General features: G+C 38.2%; 1 long non-coding RNA gene across 1 annotated transcript in view; it reads right to left on the reverse strand.

Moving 5' to 3' along the window:
- Window positions 1–932: 932 nt before the first annotated feature.
- Window positions 933–18,147, reverse strand: part of LOC145546528 (uncharacterized) — a 32,218-nt gene continuing 15,003 nt past the window's right edge. Inside the window, exons 3-4 of the long non-coding RNA XR_014082988.1 lie at window positions 7,967–8,144; window positions 933–3,485 (exon numbers count right to left, since the gene is read on the reverse strand). This is a non-coding gene — a long non-coding RNA (uncharacterized LOC145546528). The remainder of the gene's footprint in view (window positions 3,486–7,966; window positions 8,145–18,147) is intronic.

Below are 18,147 nucleotides of genomic sequence, written 5' to 3' on the forward strand. Positions count from 1 at the left end.
GCTTCAGCTTCAGCATCCACCCTTCCAATGAATATTCCAGGATTAACTGACTGGTTTGAAATCCTTGCAGTCCAAGGGACTTTCAAGAGTCTTCTCCAACACCACAGTTCACAAGTGTCAAATCTTCAGCACTCAGCTTTCTTTATGGTCCAACTCTCACATCCATACATGATTACTGGAAAAACCATAGCTTTGACTATATGGACCATCGCTGGCAAAGTAATGTCTCTGCTTTTTAATATGCTGTCTAGGTTGGTCATAGCTTTTCTTCCAAGGAGCAAGTGTCTTTTAATTTCATGGCTGCAGTCACCATCTGCAGTAATTTTGGAGCCCAAGAAAATAAAGTCTGTCACTGTTTCCATTGTTTCCCTATTTATTTGCCATGAGGTGATGGGACTGGATGCCAAGATCTTTGTTTTCTGAGTGTTGAGTATTAAGCCAGCTTTTTCGTTCTCCTCTTTCATTTTCATCAAGAGGCTCTTCCTTTCATCAAGTTCTTCCCATTCTGCCATAAGGGTTGTGTCATCTGCATATCTGAGATTATTGATATTTATCTCAGCAATCTTGATTCCAACTTGTGCTTCATCCAGCCCAACATTTTGCATGATGTACTCTTTATGTAAGTTAAATAAGCAGGGTGACAATATACATCGTTGACGTATTTCTTTCCCAATTTGGAACCAGTCCATTGTCCCATGTCCCGTTCTAACTGTTGCTTCTTGACCTGCATACAGATTTCTTAGGAGGCAGGTAAGGTGATCTGGTATTTCCATCTCTTTAAGAATTTTCCAGTTTATTGTTGTGATCCACATAATCAAAAGCTTTAGCATAGTCAATGAAGCAGAAGTAGATGTTTTTCTGGAATTCTCTTGCTTTTTCTATGATCCAACAGATGTTGGCAATTCGATCTCTGGTTCCTAAACCTTTTTGCGTTTCTTTTTCTTGGGTATGTTTTGATCACCACCTCCTGTACAATGTTACAAACCTTTGTCCATAGTTCTTCAGGCACTCTGTCTATCAGACTTAATTCCTTGAATCTATTTGTCACTTCTACTATATAATCTTAAAGGATATGATTTAGGTCATACCTGAAAGGTCTAGTGGTTTTCCCTACTTTCTTCAATTTAAGTCTGAATTTGGCAATAAGGAGTTCATAATCTGAGCCACAGTCAGCTCCTGGTCTTGTTTTTGCTGACTGTATAGAGCTTCTCCATCTTTGACTGCAAAGAATATAATCAATCTGATTTTGGTATTGACCATCTGGTGATGTCCATGTGTAGAGTCATCTCTTGTGTTATTGGAGAGGGTGCTTGCTATGACCAGTTTGTTCCCTCATCAAAACTCTGTTAGCCTTTTCTCTGCTTCACTTTATACTCCAATTTGCCTGTTACTTCAGATATTTCTTGACTTCCTACTTTCATTCCAGTCCCCTATGATGAAAAGGATATCTTTGTTTGGTGTTAGTTCTAGAAGGTCTTGTAGGTCTTCATAGAACCATTCAACTCCAGCTTCTTCAGCATTAGTGGCTGGGGTATAGACTTGGATTACTGTGATAAACTGAATGGTTTGCCTTGGAAACAAACAGATCATTCTGTCATTTTTGAGATTTTACCCAAGTACTGGATTTAAGACTTTTTGTTGACTATGAGGGCAACCCCATTTCTTCTAAGGAATTCTTGCCCACAGTAATAGATATAATAGTCATCTGAATTAAATTCAGCCATTCTGGTCCATTTTAGTTCACTGATTCCTAAAATGTTGATGTTCACTCTTGCCATTTCCTGTTTGATCTCTTCCAATTTACCTTGATTCATGGACTTAACATTCCAAGTTCCTATGCAATATTGTTCTTTACAGCATCGGACTTTATTTCCAGTACCAGTCATATCTGGAACTGGGTGTTATTTTCGCTTTGGCTCCATCTCTTCATTCTTTCTGGAGTTATTTTTCCACTCTTCTCCAGTAGCATATTGGGGACCTACCAGCCTGGGGAGTTCATCTTTCGGTGTCCTATCTTTTTGCCTTTTCGTACTGTTTATGGGGTTCTCAAGGCAAGAATACTGAACTGGTTTGCCATTCCCTTCACCAGTGGACCGCGTTTTGTCAGAACTCTCCAACATGACCCGTCCAAATTGGGTGGCCCTACACAGCATGGCTCATAGTTTCATTGAGTTAGACAAGGCTGTGATCCATGTGTCCTTTGGTTAGTTTTCTGTGATTGTGGTTTTCATTTTGTCTGCCCTCTGATGGATAAGGATAAGAGGCTTGTGGAAGCTTTCTGATGGGAGGGACTGACTATGGGGGAATCTGGGTCTTGCTCTGATGGGCAGGGTCATGCTCTAAATCTTTAATCCAATTTACTGTTGATGGGTAGAGCTGTGTTCCCCCACTGTAGTTTGGCCCGAGGCCAAACTATGGTATGGGTAATGGCTGTAATGGAGACCTTCTTCAAATGGACTTATGCCTGCACATCATAGCTCCCAGGCCTGTTGTATTCAGTGCCCCTGACCCTGCAGCAGGCCACTGTTGACTCATGCCTCTGCCGGAGACTGCTGGACACTCACAGGCAAGTCTCACTCATTCTCTTTTGGGATCCCAGCTTCTTTCTCCTGGGTCCTGGTGCACACAAGGTTTTGTTTGTGCCCTCCAAGAGTCTGTTTCCCCAGTCCTGTGGAAGTTCTGCGATCAAATCCCACTGGACTTCAAAGTCAAATTCCCTGGGAGTTCTCAGTCCCTTTGCTGGATTCCCAGGTTGGGAAATCTGTTGTGGGCCCTAGAACTTGTGCAATAGTGTGAGAACTTCTTTGGCATAACTGTTCTCCAGTTTTTAGGTCATCTGCTTGGTGGCTCTGTATCTCCAGGCAAGAATATTGGAGTGGGTTGCCATTTCCTTCTCCAGTGCATGAAAGGGAAAAGTGAAAGTGAAGTCGCTCAGTCGTGTCTGACTCTTCACGACCCCATAGGCTGCAGCCTACCAGGCTCCTCCGTCCATGGGGTTTCCCAGGCAAGAGTACTGGAGTGGGGTGCCATTGCCTTCTCCGGGGGCTAATGGTGACCTCCTCCCAAAGAACTTATGCCACATGCTGTGCCTTCTAGGTCTGCTATAGCCAGAGCCCCTGTCTGTGCAGCAGGCCACTTTTGACCCATGCCTCCATAGGAGACACTCAAGCACTCAAAGGCAGGTCTGGCTCAGTCTCTTGTGGGGTCCTTGGGTCCTGGTGTGCACAAGGTTTTGTTTGAGCCCTCCGAGTGTTTCTGGTGGGTATGGGGCTTGATTATAGATGCAGTTTTGCCCTTCCTACTGTCTTGTTGGGGCTTCTCCTTTGCCCTTGGACATAGGGTATCTTTTTTTGGTTGGATCCAACATTCTCCTTTGATGATTGTTCAGCAGCTAGTTGCAATTTTGGAGTTCTTGCAGGAGAAGATGAGTGCATATCCTTCTACTCTGCCATCTTAGAGCAATAACAGAAGGTTTCTTCATTTTCCTGGAAAAACAGCAGAAATTTCCCCTACCTCTTACCAGTATATAAGCAGTCAGCAATATTTTTTTAGTACTAATTATATGCTAACTATATCCAGTTTGTTTTTCTCTTATTTATTCCATCCTCAAACCATGCTGCATACCAATGGCATATTATTCTTAAAATAATCATGATAGCTATGATTGGTATCCTATGCTTTTAATACCTTAATGCTATTCTCCATTCCCAGTTTAAATCCAATAGGAATATTAGGAACTTCTCTCTAAGAACTATCTCTTCACCATATTTATTTCACATTTCAATTGATAGTATATCCATCTTTGCCACTCAATCACCTAATGTAATCAGGCCTTAAAATTGCTCTTCAGATGTCTGAGTCTGGGCTTCATATAGGGAGTTTCTGACAGTGGGGTTCTACAATAGACTTAACATTTTGTATCTATTTCCAGCCAGATAATCCTGGACCTGACATCATTCATTTCCTGTAGTATTTTTTAAATGTTATTTTAACAGCTTTATTAAGGCATAATTTAGTAAATTACACATATTTAAAGTGTATAAAATAATAAATTTTGACATACTCATATACCCATGAAAACATAACCACAATCACAATAATTAAAATATGCCTCACCCCCAAAAGTTTCCTCATATCCATTTGTAATCCCTTCTTTCAGTTTCTTTCCATTGTCTCTCAACCCTGTGCCTAAAGGACTACTGTTCTGCTTGCCTTTAATTTGCATTTTCATTAATTCTTATTTCTCAGATTTTTATATAACTGAAACCATACAATATGTATTCTTTTGTCTGGCTTCTTTTGCTCACCTTAATTCTGAGATTCATCCATGCAGCAAATCAACAGATCATTCTTTTATATTGCTGCACAATATTCCATTGTATGGATACACTTCAATTTGTTTCTTATCTTTTATTCATCTGTTAATAGACATTTGGTTCACTTTTTAACTATGACAAATAAAGCTTCTAAAACATTTGTGTACGAATGTTCATATGAATATATACTTTAAGTAAACACCTAGAAGCAGAGTAGCTGAACAGCAATAGCATTTCTCTTCAATACTATACTGCAGGTTCTAGTTTGTTCAACATGGTGCAAAGAAGAAATAAAAGTCATCCATATTGGAAAGGAAGAAGTAAAACAGTCTTTGTTTACAAAAGACATGCTCTCTCATGTAGAAAATTCAATTGAATGTATAAAAATCTGTTAGAACTAATAAATTAGTTTAACAAGGTTTCAGGATACAAGATCAATATATATTGTATATTGTACATTATATTTCTATCTATCAGTAGATAGAAATGTATTTCTATATACCAACATAATCAGAAATTGAGGTGTAAAAAATACCATTTTAAACAGTTTCTAAAACTAAAAACCTGCATTAAAAAGATTCTATTACCCCACACCACCAAGCAATCTCATATACCATTCATTTATGTCCTACAATTCAACTTAATTTGCTACTCTCTAGCTAGTAAAAGCAACAGATCTTACAAGGGCTCAGTCCTACAAGACTGGTCATACTACCCAACTGAAGATACCAGTTGCAAGTTCAGGTTGCCACCTCTGCTTCTTACTGACTGACTATAAACAGGAGGTTCCTTCTACCCTTTTCTTGAGTTTGATTAGTTTGTTAGAGCAGCTCATAGAACTCAGAGAAATGTTTTACTTACTAAATCACCAGTTTATTATAAAAGGATATAATTCAGAAACAGCTAGATGGAAGAGAGGCATTGGCAAGGTCTGAGGAAAAGATGGGGAGGTTCCATGCTCTCTGAGAGCACCATTCTCCCAAGATCTCCACACATTCACCAACCCAGAAGCTCTCTAAATTCCATATTTTGGGGTTTTATGGAAGCTTAATTACATAGACATAATTGATTAAATTATTTGCCATTGGCCACCAACTCAACCTCCAATCCTTCTCCCATTCCTGGAGGGCAGGGGGGTGGGACTGAAAGTTCTAATCCTCCAATAACATGATTGAGTCCCTTGGTAACCAGCCTCCACCCTTAAGTGCTTTCCAGAAGTCACCTTATTAACATAAATTCAAGTGTGGTTAAAAGGGGTTTGTTATGAATATCTAGATACCTTTATTACTCTTACCACTTGGAAAATTCCAAGAATTTTAGCACCTAGAGTGCTAGGAACCAGCACAAAGATCAAATATACAGTTCTTACTATAAATCATAACATCACAGGGATAAACCTGATAAAATATGTGAAGGATATGTACACTGAAAACTACAAAACATTGCTGAGAGAAATTTAAAAAGACCTCAATAAATGGAAAAATATACATGTTCATTGGCAGAAGATGTAAATTGGACTCAAAATGAGTTTAGCTTCAATGCAAGCTCAGTCAAAATCCCAGAAGGGTTTTAGGAAGAAATTGACAAATTAGTTCTAAAATTCATATGGAGATGCAAAGGACCTAGAATTGCAAAAACAGTTCTGAAACAGAAGAACAAAGTTAGACAATAAACAGCAGCTAATTTTAAGACTTACAAAACTGGAATAATCAAGAAAATGTGGAATCAGTGTCAAGATAGAAAAGCAGATCAATGAAAAATATTACAGAGTCCACAAATAGACTCACACATGTACACACAAGTAATTTTTTACAAAGATAAAAGGCCCTCGTGGCTCAGCTGGTGAAGAATCTGACTGCAATGTGCGAGACCTGGGTTCAATCCCTGGGTTGGGAAGATCGCCTGGAGAAGGGAATGGCTACCCACTCCAGTATTCTGGCCTGGAGAATTCCATGGACTGTATAGTCCATGGGGTCACAAAGAGTCGGACACGACTGAGTGATTTTCACTTTCAAAGGCATTTAAGTGGAGAAAAGATAATCTTTTTAATAAATTATGCTTGAACAATCAGATATCCACATGCAAGAAAATTAACTTCAATTCATCCCATGCACAATATATAAAAATAAAATAAATAACTCAAGTAGATAAACAGACCTAAGTATTAAAGCTAAAAATACAAGAGTGCTCATGAAGATGGTGATGTAGGTTGTTCCTGACCTCACTGCCTCTCTCAAGAAGACCAACTAGCAACTATCCATAGATACGATATAATTATGAAAATCCCAGAACCTGAGGCTGAGGCTGAGGAATACTTCTGGACAATGAAAGACCACATTAGAAGAGTAAGAAAAGCTGCTACACTTTGACTATGTTGTTTCTATGCCAACTGGCAAATGCTGCACCTAGAAAGATTCTCTGGGTCATCATAACAATATGTAATACTAGTGCAACCACTGAAGGTGTTTTAATGGTTCAGTAGTACACTTGGCAACGTAGGAAGGTGGGGTAAGTTATGTATTAATAATACAGAATCTAGAAAAATGGTACTGATGAACCTATATGCAGAGCAGGAATAGAGGTGCAGAAATAGAGAACAGATTTTGGACACAGCAGAGGAAGGAGCAGGTGGGATGAATTGAGAGAGTTGCATTGACAAATATATATTACCAAGTGTAAAATAGAAGCTGTTGTTACGGGCACAGGGAGCCCAACCTTGTGCTCTGTGATGACCTAGAGGGGTTGGATGGGGTGGAGGGTAGGGGGAAGTGGGGACAATTGTGTACTTGTGGCTGATTCACATTTTTGTGTGGCAGAGGCCAACACAGTATTTTATAGTAATCACCCTCCAATTAAAAAGAAATTTAAAAAATTTTAAAATAAGTATGAAGAGCCTTCAAGAAGAAAAAGTTAATATATCAAGGGTAGAAAAGTTGAGTTTAATATACTCAGAGGAAGGGTACAGGCATGAACAGATGTTCTGGCTATGATTTAATATTGAAAAGATCAATTGCTCTATTGATCCATTTGACATTTCAGTGCTTTAGTATTTTAAGTATGTCTACATGATTCTTTTGTCTGTGTACTTACGTACAGAGAAGTTCAATATTTCAAAGTTGGTTGTTTAGAATTTTTCTGTTGAACCCCTTAAGAAATGTTGCTTGTAGGTGAAGGAAAGCTCCTAGATGTACTACCCAATAACCATTTAGTTCCTTTGGAGGAAGAATGACAGGCATTTTTGAGATAATTTTATTATTCCTGGTGCTAATCGCTAAGAGTTGGACACGACCGAGCGACTTCACTTTCACTTTTCCCTTTCATGCACTGGAGACGGAAATGGCAACCCACTCCAGTGCTCTTGCCTGGGGAATCCCAGGGACGGCGGAGCCTGGTGGGCTGCCGTCTATGGGGTCACACAGAGTCGGACACAACTGAAGCGACTTAGCAGCAGCAGAAATGGAAAGAAGTTTCATTGTGCTAAATTGAAGGAATAAATGAACATGGCCGTTCTGCCTTTTTTGTTTCTTTGAGTCCAGAATAAGAGGATCTGGACCGCATTTTTGGGATGGTCCTCTTTCCTCCATGGTCTAGAAAGTTGTAAAGTTGGGGAGCTGCCCCTCTCTTGGGCAGGGCTTCTCTCCTTGGCTTACCTCTGAAAATCCAAGCAGCTCTGATGGGCTGGGTGAAGTGGGTAGGCTGAGCCTGCTCTCCTATAGACATGATTTCTCTCTCCCTTTCTGTGTTGCTACTGCTCCTGTTCTGTTCTCTTCTGGCAGCCAGCATCTTCTGGGTCAGCCTTTTCCTGCTTTGAAAGAGCTGAGATGAATGCTAGAAGGAGAAGAAAGCAAACTCAGTTTTTTAAAAAATTATTTGTTTGGCTATACCAGGTCTTAGCTGTGGCATGTGGGATATAGTTCCCCGACCAGGGATTGAACCAAGGCCCCCTGCGTTGGGGCAGCAGAGTCTTAGCTATTCAACCACCAGGGAAGTCCTAGGTTTAGGTTTTATTTAGTTTGAGGCCTCTCAGGTCTCCTTCCCTCATGTAGGAATCCTCCAGGCAATCATTACACTGGAATTCTAGTTTGGAGTTTGGGTCTAAATCCCTTGTTAGAAATGATGTTCCATTGTCTAGTGAGCTCCAACGATTACATTTTCTCTGGCAACCTGACCAGAGAAGGATGGTTGATTGAGGACAGTATTTAGGTGTCTGGAACTTAGGCCATTAACCTCTCCCAAAACAACTGTCTATGGTATCCCATTTCAGTGCAACTTATAGTGGAGACAAAGTAGTTTGCAGAAAACCCACATAGGTAAAGATCATTTAGAGTATTCTTTCAGAAGTGTTTTCCTTTATATTAGCCTGAGCACTTGTAATTTATTAGCTTTCTTTGTAATGTAAGATAAGGTGTTCTAGGCTAGAAAACTTCTCTGAATTGAGAACAAAAGACAGTTTTACCTATGGGGATTGCGAGGCTCAAGGTCTGGATTTCTGTCCTCACTCTACAGTTAAAATGTTTAGATATTTACAATTCAAGGGATCCTAAAACAGGGGTGCCTTCATCCCCTATATCTAAGTGTGTCTAGGTATATGCATCTTACATACATATGCATATAAATTCATATTTGTATGTAAGTTTTTATGTAAACTGTCTAGATAAGCACACAAAACTAAGGCCAAACTATATAATAATTTAAAAGTTAAGACTCTAGGCTTTAGATGCAGTCATTAATCACTTATGTGGCACTTTCTGGAACTCAGCTTCTTCTACATTATAGTGGTATGGTGGGTTGAATGCCTTCAAGATCAAGTCTAATTCCAGCTCTAAAATTTCATAATTCTAAAACACTATGATAATAATAAAATCTTTGTAACTGTATACACAGTTTCTGTACCATCATTTATATTGAATCCAACCCCTAAAATATTCAAGTCAAATGAGGGGACACAAAAAGATAAATGAGACACGGTCCCTTCTTAAAGATGTTATCAATCCAGTAGGGGATCTAACAATAAAGAAAACTGAGCGCCAAAGAATTGATGTTTTGAACTGTGGTGTTGAAGAAGACTCACGAGAGTCACTTGGACTGCAAGGAGATCAAACCAGTCAATCCTAAAGGAAATCAGTCCTGAATATTCATTGGAAGGACTGATGCTGAAGCTGAAGTTCCAATACTTTAGCCACCTGATGTGAAGAACTGACTCACTGGAAAAGACCCTGATGCTGGGAAAGATTGAGGACAGGAGAAGGGGATGACAGAGGATGAGATGGTTGGATGCCATTACCGACTCAATGTACAGTTTGAGCAAGCCCTGGGAGTTGGTGATGGACTGGAAAGCCTGGTGTGCTGCAGTCCATGGGGTCACAAAGAGTTGGACACGACTGAGAGACTGAACTGAACTGAACAATGTACAAATATCTTACACTTAGTAGGGAAAACAGACACAATTTCTTTATAATATGTTAAATTAAAAACTGAAATTTTCAACTCTTAATTCTTCCAGATTGTCCCTCAAGCTTCAAGACACCACTTCCTCCAGGATGTTTTTATACCTCTATACAGGACTAGTGGCTTTAGCTTTGTATCCTGAGAGTCTATGCATATATTTATCACAGATGTTCCATATTTTATTTAGATTATTTCCTGCATGTTTCTCTTAGCCAGGAAACTGTAAGCTTTTTGAGGGTAAGAGTAATGTGTTATTTATCTTCATATTCCCAGCACATAGCATATTGTCTGGCACATAAAAAATTCTTGCTCAATATTGTCCGACTCTTTGCAACCCTAAGGACTGCAGTCCACTAGGCTCTTCTGTCCATGGGATTTTCCAGGCAAGAATACTGAAGTGGGTTGCCATTTCCTACTCCAGGTGATCTTCCTGACCCAGGGATCAAACTCACATCTCTTGTCTCTCCTGCATTGGCAGGCAGATTCTTTACAACTGCACCACCTGGGAAGCCCTAAAAAATTCTTAGTCAGTGATAATTGGGTGGAACAATAATTAAAATAGTTAATTTTGCAAAGTTGCGTTACTTGATATAAAGTATAATTTTATGAAGTTCATGAAAAATTTTCACATCTTTATTTTATCCTCACACCAACTATAACATCTAGATCCTGTTTTTTTTTCCAACTTATAGATAGAAGAAAAGAGACTCATGCATTAGCAACAGACTAAACAGAGAAAATCCCTAATCATAGGACCAGTATTTTTCGTAAGTTACGCAAACGTTCTTCGTAAGCTGTAAAAGACGTGCATACATTCCAGGCTTCTGCATTCTATTACTTTAAATTTTCTTTTTGCTTTTATTAGCTTGTCACTCTCTTTTCTGCCAATTGGTAGAGTAGAAAGAGCTCACCCTGACCACTTCAACAAACATTACAAATTCCCCACACATCAGATGAGGTGGGGAATCCCTCCCAAGTAAAGGACAATAGATTTTCAAGTCAATGAAATGAAATTTTGAACAATACAGGGAAATTAAATAACTATGTTTTTAAAATGAGGTTTCAGATGACAGCTGTGTCAGCTGACAAGCTTATGTACAGTCCTTTTCTGAGGAATTCTGCCTTTTTGACAATAGTGGCTACAGTCACGCTGTTAAATACAGAGTGCTCTAGTATATTCCAGGTGATCCTGACACTCTGACTTCAATGATAAGCCCAAGGATCAGCATCTGACCTGGAGTCAAACCTTCATAGGATAATAGTGGCATTTGGAGTGCCCATATATTTACTGTTGGCCAGTGGATGCTTAATCAAATTCTTATTCTTGGGAAATTCAAATGCAAATCTGATGCATTCTGTCTCAACGTATTCATTGTTTACTTTCTAGTCCTGCTTCCTGGTATCTTGAAGGTACCCTCTCCACACCAGAAACAAAGATTTAAGAAGCTGTTCATCAAGTTTGAGACCAAAGTTTCCAATGCTTGCACAAAAATCTTTGAGTAGGAGATAAATTCTCCTACTCAAACAACAACAAGTAAATCTGAAGAAGGGGAGAGAGGAAAGGAAAAAGGAGGGTGGCTGGAAGGAAAAAGGAACAGTGGGGAGTGGATTTCTTCAACTGAGAAGGAAAAGGAGGGTCACTAGGAATAAACAGTGAAGTGAAGGGATTTCACTGGTAGTGCAGGGGCTCAGACTTCATGCTCCCAATGCAAGGGGCCTGAGTTCAATCCGTAATCAGAGAACTAAATGCCACATGTCAAAACTAAGAGTTTGCATGCTGTAACTAAAAGATCCCACATACCACAACTAGAAGATGAAAGATCCCGTGTGCCACAGCTAAGACCCAGTGCAGTCAAATAAATAAATAAATGTTAAAAAAGAAAGTAGAAGAGATTCAGCCAAGCTGACATTGAGGGTATAGGGGCCTCAGTGGCCTGTGGCTTGAGGTCAAATTAAGGTTCAAGGATGTTGGACACTTAGACCTTCAGAAATTGGGAACTTATGCTTCTTGTATGCAGATGGGGGCATGCTATGATGGAACTAAACCAGGCAATGGGAATTTCCCTAAATTCTGGGGCAGTCGTAGACCCACTGTCATTGTCACAGAAACCTTACAAGTTGACAGTTGTTGTAGGCATAGTAGAAGAAAACAGAGGTGGGATAATTGAGTCTCTATAATCTGAAAGCACTTAAATATCGATCAATAGGTGAAACAAAGTGCTGCCAGTACACTGTACATTTAAGGTTTGATTTGCAGCTACTAGGGCTATCTTCTCTAACTCCTTAGTTCCTTCTACACATACTACTATAATCAACACCCAACAGCCAAGTAATCAGAAAATATAGCTCTATTCTTTGCAAACTTCAAAAATTAATGCAGCCATCTCTAATAAAACATGGGAGAGGGACTAGTCAGGATAAATCTGATTACATTGCAGTAACTGATACATAACCCCAAACCTCAGTAGCTTAAAACTATAGGGTTTATTTGCTATGAATGCCCGTTGTGGGTAATCCAAGGGTTCTATTCTCCAGCGTGCTCTCTTCAGGGCTCTGATGAATCTGTTCCAGCTGGAGGTTGCTGGTCACTGCAGCAAAGAGAAAGAGAGCCAGATACTCTTTATTATTATGCACTGGCTCCTTAAAGTATCTGCCAGACATGTACACTCACATTTCATTGGCCAAAGCAAGTCACACAGTCACATGTAACTTCAAACAAGCCCATAAGTGTGCCCTATTAGGTGCCAAATATGTTGTGGACAGCACAATGGTGACTGCAGAAAGAAGAGGGCATCCAGATAAAATAGAATTTCTGTGATTTTGAAGCAATGCAATATTACTATCTTGAATATTTATTCCAAAAAATGGACCATTTGTGCTATGGTTTGGAGATCTTTTGTCATATAAATTTATAACTTTTTTTGAAATTGTACTTGTATTAGGATAGTCTCTTGCAAGAAAATTTATGACTAAGCTTTCTGGGCTTCCTTAGGGCTCAGATGGTAAAGAATCCACCTGCAATGCAGGATATCAGGTTCAATTACTGGGTTGGGAAGATCCCCTGGAAAAGAGAATAGCTACCCACTCCAGTATTCTTGCCTGGAGAATTCCATGGACAGAGGAGCCTGGTGGGCTCACAAAAAATTGGACACAACTGAGTGACTAACATGTTCACTTTCATAGTTTATATTAAGACTCACATTTTGTGCTGTACATTTCAAACTCATAGAATGGACTTGAAAAATCATTTTTTTTCCAATGAGCAAAAGTAGTTGTAGTTGAAAATATATGAGGAAACAATGACAAAAGAGACTAGTTAATTCTTACAATGTACGGTGCTTTACATTATTCACCTATGCTAAACAGGCTCTGGTTCAGATTTGACTGAGAAATCAAAAGCTATACAGACAAGCAATAGTTAAGCAAATTCAGCACCACCAAACCAGCTTTACAACAAAAGCTAAAGGAGCTTCTCTAAGCAGGAAACACAAGAGAAGGAAAAGACCTACAATAAATAAACCCCCAAAATTTAAGAAAATGTTCATAGGATCATGCATGTGTGCATGCTAAATTGCTTCGATCGTGTCTGAATTTTTTGCAGCCCTATGGACTGTAGCCTGCCTGGCTCCTCTGTCCATGGGATTCTCCAGGCAAGAATACTGGAGTGGGTTGCCATGCCCTCCTCCAGGGGATCTTCCCAACCCAGTGATCAAACCTGGATTTCCTGAATTGCAGCGAATTTTTTACCACTAGTGCCACATGACGGAGAAGGAAATGGCAACCCACTCCAGTGTTCTTGCCTGGAGAATCCTAGGGACGGGGGAGCCTGGTGGGCTGCGGTCTATGGCGTCTCACAGAGTCGGACACGACTGAAGCAACTTAGCAGCAGCAGCAGCTCCACATGGGAAGCCCAATAGGATCATACATATCAATAATCACCTTAAATGTAGACGGATTAAATGCATCAACCAAAAGACATAGACTGACTAGGTAGATGAAACGTGCATATATACACTTCCACTTACCACATCACTCTACTTAAACTCCCAAATTGTATGTAACTATTTTATATTGTTAGGTTAATCATATTTCCATATGGCTTGCAATTGTAATTTTATTTTTTTGTCCAGCTATTGATTGTGAAAACTGATAACTATCTTTTACTATTGTGATTGCTGCTGCTGCTGCTAAGTCGCTTCAGTCGTGTCCGGCTCTGTGCGACCCCATAGACGGCAGCCCACCAGGCTCCCCCGTCCCTGGGATTCTCCAGGCAAGAACACTGGAGTGGGTTGTCATTTCCTTCTCCAATGCATGAGAGTGAAAAGTGAAAGTGAAGTCGTTCAGTCGTGTCCAACTCTTAGCGACCCCATGGACTGCAGCCCACCAGGCCCCTCCATCCATGGGATTTTCCAGGCAAGAGTACTGGAGTGGGGTGCCATTGCCTTCTCCGACTATTGTGATTATGTAACTGTTATTCATTCTAAAACCTTGATGATGATCCATCAACAGAAAATAATAGAATTCTATATTGCTGTAACTACCATTTAATAGAAAAACCTGTGATCACTTTTTAAAATCCAGACACATTTTAGAGTTACTTTGGAATTTTTTGAAAAATACAAAATATCCAGGTATTGTTTTTTGCTCCAAAACTCCAGATGTGATTATAATAATCAGCTATATTTAAAAATAACTGTACTATCTGATGATCTTTTACTTTTATCTAGTTTGTTCACTTTTTATTTTTTCATATTCAGTGCTCCCATCTCATTCGGTTAATGTTTTCCAATTTCTCCATTTCTTTGTTTTGTTGTTGTTCTTTCTCAAGTCTCTACCAAGTGTAGTAGAAAAGCTTTTGTATACATATATATGGGCTTCCCTGGTGGCTCAAACAGTAAAGGAAAAAAAAAAATCTGCCTGCAATGCAGGAGACCCAGGTTTGATCCTTGGATTGGAAAGATCCTCTGGAGAATGGAATGGCTACCTACTCCAGTATTCTTGCCTGGAGAATTCCATGGACAAAGGAGCCTGGCAGGCTACAGTCCGTGGGTCGCAAAGAGTCAGACACGACTGAGCAACTAACACTTTCATGCATACATACATATATATATATGTATATATATGTGGATATATACATATATAGTATGTGCAATATAATGTATATATAATGTAACTTATATAATATAATATTTTAGAAAACATGAATTTTTGCTCAGCTAAAAAATTTATGACATTTTGGTTCCACTTTTTTGACTAGGTATGAATAGAATGTTAGATTGCTAACTTATATTCACTCAAAACTTTGATATGGTTCCGTTTGTTCTGGGACCTAGTATTATTGCTAAAAGTCTAGAAAGTTTATTACTTTAGTAACTTTTATTATAAAAATTTTTTGAATGAGGCTTGAAACTTATAATCCAATTCTGACAATAAAAAGAAATACTATGTTGCAAAAAACACCAGGAAATTAACATGTAACACAGTAACTAAAGCACAGATTTTGCTCAGATTTCACAAAATTTTAAGCTTGTCCACTATTTATTTTCATACCTTATTCAAGATTCTACATTGTATTCAATTGCATTGAACAGCTTCAGCTACATGCAACAAATTCTGATAAATTTTTAAAATTTTTATTCTGTTATAAATGTTTTCTAATTTTCCTTGTTGTGGTGTCTTAGTAAACTCATCATTTAAAAGTTGACATTTAATTTCCAAATACATGGGGTTTTTAAAGCATCCTTGATATTAATCTTGCATTTTGATATTAATTTCTCATTTAAATGCTTTCTTCAGTGCAATTACCCTCAGTGATTTTTCGGTCTTTTAACTTTATTGAGGCTTTCAATGGCCTAAATCAAAGATCTCTCTTGGTAAATGTCACATCGCACTTGAAAATATGTGGGCTATTTTCAAATATCTTTTAATATTTATTTCTAACAAAGTCCCACAGGTATAAGAGAACAGAATCTGTATGATTTCAAAACTTTCAATCCATGAAATTTTTGCACCTTGTTTTATGTCCCTGGATATGTTTCAGTGTCTCCTGATTTATAGTCTATGGGAACTTGAATAGAATTTATATCCTGCTGTTGTGTGAAAATTGTGTAAATCTTAATTATCTTGAATTAGTTCACAGTGCTTTTCAGGTCTACTATATGCTTCTTCTTTGATGTCTATTAATTTTATTAATTTTTGAAGTTTTATATTGAAACTACAACTAAAAATCTTAATTTATCTACTGAAAAAATTGTAATATATATAGTGGCACTATATGTAACTTTGTTCTCTATTTTCTAAGTTTCCTATAAATGTATTATTATACTTTCATAGTTAAAAAAACTATCTTGATTAAAGAAAAAGAAATGTCAGGTCACTCTAGATTTAAGCAGATATTTCACAGAAGTATCATATATTTAAACATTTTGAAAGCTTTTTCTACCATGTGAAGATCTATAGAAGTTATCATAAATTTGTATTCAGCAATAGTTGGACCATAAAGAAAGCTGAGAGCCAAAGAATTGATGCTTTTTGAATTGTGGTGTTGGAGAAGACTCTTGAGAGTCCCTTGGACTGCAAGAGATCAAACCAGTCAATCCTAAAGGAGATCAGTCCTGAATATTCATTGGAAGGACTGATGCTGAAGCTGAAGCTCCAATACTTTGGCCACCTGATGTGAAGAACTGACTCATTGGCAAAGACCTTGATGCCGGGAAAGATTGAAGGCAGGAGGAGAAGGGAATGACAGAGGATGAAATGGTTGGCTGGTATCACAGACTGGATGGACTTGAGTTTGAGCAAGCACTGGGAGTTGGTGATGGACAGGGAAGCCTGGCGTGCTGCAGTCCATGGGGTCACAAAGAGTCGGAAATAATTGAGCGACTGAACTAAACTGACTCAGCAATAGAGCAAAACTAGCTTTCAGACACATTTTCAAGTCACACAATAAAGTAGAAATTTAATAATAATTTTTGGGAATTCCAGTATGGGGAAAAATAGGTTTTCTTTTTCACTTTTCAGGGAATATAAGGAATGAAAGACTGAAATTATATTTCTTAACTCCAAACTGAGTTCATCATCATTAAAAGAAATCATGATTTAACTACTCAATGTGTCATATCTTTAGCAGGCCCTTCACTAATTGTAGTCGTCTTAACTGGGTGTGCCAGATGTTGTCTGGATGTGTAAGCCACACAAGCATCATAACATTTTGTAGTAAAAAATTCCTGGCACCACCTCAGTCAGTCCTTTCTTGTGTGGGAGAGCTGTAGGGAGAAAAATAACAGAAATGAATTTCTAAAGACTATAATTCTTGAAGATTTTCTGCTTAATGATTTTTATACCCCTCTCCCTCCACTGTTGCAGAGATTACTAAAAAAAAAATTTAACTTTAATCCTTGTAAAAAGCCATAGGAATATTACAGCTAAGCATTTCAAAGCTCTTCTATTAATGCAGGAAACTGTTAAGAGTGCTTTGAACATTCACTGTTTAGTTTCCTAATTATTTCAGTTTGAAAATTTGACTTCTGGTTTGAAAGTTCACACAAATGTTAAAGGATACAATTTGCCTCAAGATTAATGAGAACCAGTGATGGTGTTGGATATTTCCATACTGTTTATAAGTATTTTCCAAGTGGATGATAATTTAGCAAATAGATATTTCTGTTAGGGTTAGTTTATTTAAATCTGAAAAGTCATATAGATCTGGAAATGGAGCCCTACTTTCCTCGGAGGATTATATGTCTTTTGAACTTTTTATTTTGAAAAATTGGGGAAAAAACACCTATAGAATATCTTGTGGGTGTATCACTTGTTAGCATTGTTATTTTTATTTTTGACTTCATTTCATATATGTGTATGTGCTTTTGTTCATTTTGCAAAATCATTTAAAAATAAGTTGCAAGCACCAGTCCTCTGCATACCTAGGTATGTCAGAATTATCTCCTAAAAACTAGGATGTTTTCCTATATACTGCAATGGCATTATTGCACCCACAGTTTTAACATTAATACAATCTTATTATCTAATATACAGTCAATACTCAAATATCCTCAATTGTGCTGATGATATTCCTCATATTCCCTTTAAAAAAAATTCAGCATCTAATCAATGGTCATATATTTCATTCAGTTGTCTTGTCTCTTGAATCTCTTTAATCGAAAGGAGTTTCCAGGCTTTTGTTTTGTCTTTCATATTATTGACATTTTTGAATAGTCACAATCAGTTATCTTGGAGAATGTCCCTGGGTAATGATCTTTTCACCCTAACCAATGCTAATTAATTAGATAACTTTTCTGAAAAAAAAAATAAGCCTTTCTGCTAAGATTTTATAGCCACCTGTACATTTCTGATGCTGCACATCATCTACAACAGATTTGGATTA

Source organism: Giraffa tippelskirchi, chromosome 4 (assembly GCF_054371585.1).
Source record: "Giraffa tippelskirchi isolate mGirTip1 chromosome 4, T2T-mGirTip1v1.2.pri, whole genome shotgun sequence".
In the NCBI taxonomy this organism is placed as follows: Eukaryota; Metazoa; Chordata; class Mammalia; order Artiodactyla; family Giraffidae; genus Giraffa; species Giraffa tippelskirchi.